Source organism: Penaeus monodon, chromosome 4 (genome assembly GCF_015228065.2).
Source record: "Penaeus monodon isolate SGIC_2016 chromosome 4, NSTDA_Pmon_1, whole genome shotgun sequence".
Classification (NCBI taxonomy): domain Eukaryota; kingdom Metazoa; phylum Arthropoda; class Malacostraca; order Decapoda; family Penaeidae; genus Penaeus; species Penaeus monodon.
In genome coordinates, this window is record NC_051389.1 from 28,049,173 (window position 1) to 28,054,172 (window position 5,000).

The following is a 5,000-nucleotide window of genomic DNA, read 5'->3' on the forward strand; positions in this document are numbered from 1 at the left end:
GAGGTCGATGAAGATGAGATGAGGTGATGGCATCCCAAGGAAAAGGTATGCAACCGCCCCGAGAAGTGACTCCATCTCAAGGAACCACAAGAGATTCCCTGGAAGAAGGCAGCTCCCTCGAAGGCGGCTCGTAGAAAGTGGAGAAGGCAGGAGATTGGGGTCTGATACCATCGCAGTGGCGGTTTCGGCCGAAGGGAAACGCGTGGGGTTCCGAGAGGGCGTGCGCTGAAGGAACTGATCGCAGCGAGAGAAAGGGCCAAAGAGATTCCCGGGAACTGCGATGATGACGAGGGCGGGAAGGGACTCGGTGGATAAGAATCGGTTGTGCAACTCTCTGTTATGGTAGACGTGCTTGGTTGGTGCTATATCTTCAAGTGCATTTTAGTTTCCAATTAAAATAGCATATTTGATTACCATTACTCTCTAGTCTCTTTAAAGACATCCGTTACTGCTGATCCGGGGACTAGTTTACTACTGCAATTTCAAGGGAGATTTTTAGGGTTGTTGATTTCTCTAGTTCAAGTAAACATCACGGGAGACTAAAGGAAGTCAGCTACGTTTCAGCAAGTCTTAGGCTAGGGCGTTAGATTGAATTATTACAACTTCTACGGTGTTTTTGAGGTTACGTTTTGTATTTACTGCACCCGATTTTAAAAATAATTTAACTTGAGAAAAACCTTCAAAACAACTGGTTCAATCGAATGTGCTTCATTACTTGACTCAACTCATAACAGTAACTTCATCGCAGTAAATTTGATGATTTTGAACATGTAATGTGAAAACAGAATGGCAGTTAAGATTATTCATTAATTTACTTTATTATGTGTGTCACGCGGCCCGACGAAGCTTAGCGCGACGGTGATGAAACGAAGGCGGTTTTCCTCCAGAACCATCGCGAGGGAATGCGAAGAGGCCGATGTGTTGCTGTTCCTTCCTGACGGCGACGGCGGTGATCGGGACAAGTCAGCAGGCCCGCGTCGTGAGCCCTACGCTAGTCCACAACACCAAGGCTTTTGGGAAACAATTGATGATTCAACTATGATCGCGTTGGACATTACATGGAGGAAGGAGAAGGGGGGGGCGTGAGGGGAGAAGGGGAAGAGGGGAGAAAAAACTTGGACTCTTCACAATATACAGTAACTTATTGAGCATATGCACATTTATGTCATTGGAGCGTGAGAGATGAAATGTGTTTTTGACACGATGGATGTAACGAGAGGGTGGGCGGGAAAACCTCACCTCGGAGTCACGTGACATCTCACATAGTCAGTGACGCTTGGAAACCGCCATCTTTTTCCCTCTTGCAGTAAGAAGAGAAGAAAAAAATAAGAACGAGACAAAGGACGATCGCCAAGCGTCATGGCCAGCTGATGGACACTTACTACACTTAAGCAACCATCAAATTGGTTTTATCTTTTATATAAACATCTGAAGAAACAAACAATTCGAGGCTCAACTTTACTACCCACCCGGATATTATTAAGAATGTATAAGTGCAGAACTGATGGACTACAAGGAGTCTGACGTGGACTGACCGAGGCAACACTTCAGAAAAAAATATCCACACATATACTTGTAACAGTCTATCGGCGAAGAAGGAAGAAAGGAGAGGAGAAGATGAGGAGGAAAGCTCACAAAGAGGAAGAACCAAAACGAGAGTAATTCTCCTTCCCTTGCCTCTTCCTCTACTTCCCTCCTTATCTGCCTTTTTACTCTCTTCCTCCTTCTTCTTTAGCGCCCACCAACGACTACCCATCTACCACTTTGTTGCACCTCGTTGCCATGACGACCACCTCAGCAGTAGCCCGGAGATATACCCATGCAATATTAATTATACATATTTGGTTCTTGATCGTAATTCACGCGACAAAGAAAGTCTATTATAACATTATCATCTGGCCGGTGTATGATACATAACAGTGTGATAAGACCTGAATGAAAAACTCAGACACTTAATGAATACAATTATCCTAGATGACGTCATGCTTTGTGGTGGGATTTTTGCTGACAAGGAAGCTTCCGTCCTCTCAGGAAACTCTCTTCTTATCCCGATATATACATGCATGCATACGGACATACGTACATATATACATTCATACATACATATATGAAACGCTAAGTACAGAAACAAGAATCTTTTGCTTTTTCTTCGTAACAGGTACTTGCAGAAGAAGCCTAGAGCGACGGTCTCCGGCTGTGACTAGACCCCCATTGCCGGGCAGCGAGGCGGCGGCGGGAACCTAGGGTCCGTCACCCCGGGGAGCTGCCATGCCAGCGTGTTCCCTTGTCGCTCAGGATCCCGGGGCGCTGTGGATTCGCCCTTCTGCCTGACCGGGGCTCGCTCACTCCCATGCGCACATAGCATAACGCGCAGACACACACCCACACGCACGTGTTGACTGAGGCAGCAGAAATCGACAGCGCCCCGGCATGACCTTTGCGCTTCCACCATCACCGGGGTTTCATCCACATAAATTTAAGAAATAAAATAGAATTTACTCTCCCTAGGATCAAAAAAGATTAAAGTAACCCTTCGGGCTATACACCACTCTCTTAACACAGTGCCTGTTACAATCTGCACGAGTCACTTCTAATATCGGAAAAATAATTGTTGATTGACGCATGTCCAACGGCAGTTTATTATAACGCCTCATGTAAATATTATGCAGACTTGCATTGCGTAAGTTTTAAACACTTAAGAGAAAGATCGAGCTTGTACAGTATCCACACATTTGACGTGTGACATAAACGTTTATCAGTAACACTGATAAGAATATGCATTTGTTTAACAGATAATAGATACATCAAAAGTTATCAGGCAATATACAAAATATCTAATAACATATTTGAGAATTCCTAAACTTTCGATTTTCACAATCTGTACAGATAATTTTGACAACTGTTACAAAAATGAAAGAAAATCCCTTTACATACAATAGAGTAACAAGATTTAAACCATAAGTATCAGAATTCTTAACATATGATAAACAGAGAACATGAGTGTAGGAAATAGAATATACTTTGTGGCAAGGAACACAGCCGTGGATTATTCTCCACATGAAAAGAGAAATAAACAAAGAATAACAATGGAAAAGGCTATCCTGGCCTTCATCAAGTATTTAATGGTGCTGCATACTGAATTAAGAAATAAACTAATTTCCTTGCCCCATGAAGTGCCAGACTATAGTGCTTAGCGCTTCTTTTTGTAAGTAACATGTTGAGCTTAAGATTAAAAAAATATTAACCATATCACAATTCTCCATTCACTTGTCACTTGTGTCTTTCTTTTTTATCTTCAAAAATAAACTCACACTGGAATACATAAGGGAAAAGAACTCGTTGTCCTTCACTGTTCATGCTCACATGGCTTTCGTCTTCCACTTGGCCCAAGTTCACCAGCGGAAGGTCAACTAGAAACCAAATTTTGGAAAAACGATCTGTGACTCGTTTTCTACATCGTTTGTTCTTCACTTATTTAGCTCGTTTATATAAAGCACCGGAGGAACGAAGTGTTATTTTTTTGTCTGCTCTAAGACTGGCGTCAGTATTGCTATCGCATGGGACTTCCCTTTCCTGAAGTTAATGGGAGGAGACATAGAATAGATAGATGGTGCCTGATAGATGCAGATGGATATATATATATATATATATATATATATATATATATATATATATATATATATATATATATATATATAGAGAGAGAGAGAGAGAGAGAGAGAGAGAGAGAGAGAGAGAGAGAGAGAGAGAAAGCAAAGCGAAGAAAAATATTTTGATCTAGCTTGGTATTTTAGTAATTACTGGATAAATATTGTTCTTATCGACGACTTTTCCTTTTTATCTGTTATCGGGCTGCCTAGGCCAGGCTAGCTTAATCTTGAGTATTTTTGTTTATCATCTAACGAAGGCAAGATGAGTATTTCCCCTTTTCTGGCGGCGCAGAACCTTACGGAGGGCGCTCCATGCGATAGCCATACTGTCTATTTCTTGGTGCGAATAGCGGAGTTTTACAGACACGGAAGGCTAGGCGCTGGCTGGCTGGCTGCTTGGCTGACTGGCGGAATGGCTTGTAGGCGCACAAAGCTGGTAATTTCTAGTTTTTATCACGGTGGCGTCGCCTCTACGGTACTACATGTAACAACTTTTTACTAGGACCTACAAGTGACCATCGGTATCGCAAGCGGCTCCACAGAGATTAATTTACTTTTTGTATAGCTTTTTAACCCCCAAAATCCGAATTAGTTTCTGCCAATGTTTTTAAGCTTCGGTACAAAAACACCCATAAAAGGGACGCAATGGACGAAGTCTTGACAAGATAAGGGGAATAAATTTTGTTACAAAAGCATTTTTTCTTTATCATTGCTAAGAGGTACTTTGATATTTCGCTTCTTTTTCATTCGAACTGGAGGGACCCCGAGAACTCCCCTCCAGAGCGATCCGAGGGCCATTTCAACTTACTTTAACTGCAATACTGTTGGTGTCAGGCAGACCTACCAAAGACAACTGCCCACTCGCTGGTTTATAAGGCTTGGTTTCCTAACTGTTTGTATGGATAAGTGTAACATTTTGAAACAGACGGTTTGTTTGCACAGAGCTTACTGCTGATTCCCAAACGACGCCATCCTCCCAGCCCAAGAGGGAGGGGCAGTTGGCCCACTCTCCTCCGAAAGCTTCTTAACATTAGTTTTGTCCGCTTTCTTATGGCTTTTTCTGGGATATACTAAATAATTAATTACATACATCAATAAAAAAAATCGAACCTTTTTCAACAACGAGATGAGCAATTATTTAAGTATTTAGTGATTTTATTGCTAGGAAGAAGCCAATCTCGCTCCCGCATGAAGAGATACGCCTCATTGTTATTGGAGTAACTGGCCTCGGCGACGACGACGCTTGTGGCGGATTCCTCACGCGAAAACACGTTCCTATTTGGCGAACCTTTGGCGTTTGGCGGAAGAGAGCCTTGTCTTCACTCGCTTTCAGGTGCTTGATGGTGATTC

The 5,000-nt window shown here is 42.6% G+C and overlaps 1 protein-coding gene across 1 annotated transcript in view; it reads right to left on the bottom strand.

The window, feature by feature from the left end:
• Window positions 1-3,703: 3,703 nt before the first annotated feature.
• LOC119572519 (potassium voltage-gated channel protein Shab-like) overlaps window positions 3,704-5,000 on the bottom strand; it is a gene marked incomplete at its 5' end in the record, with an annotated part of 90,294 nt that continues 88,997 nt past the window's right edge. Inside the window, one exon of the mRNA XM_037919628.1 lies at window positions 3,704-5,000. This exon is cut by the window's right edge and continues 136 nt beyond it.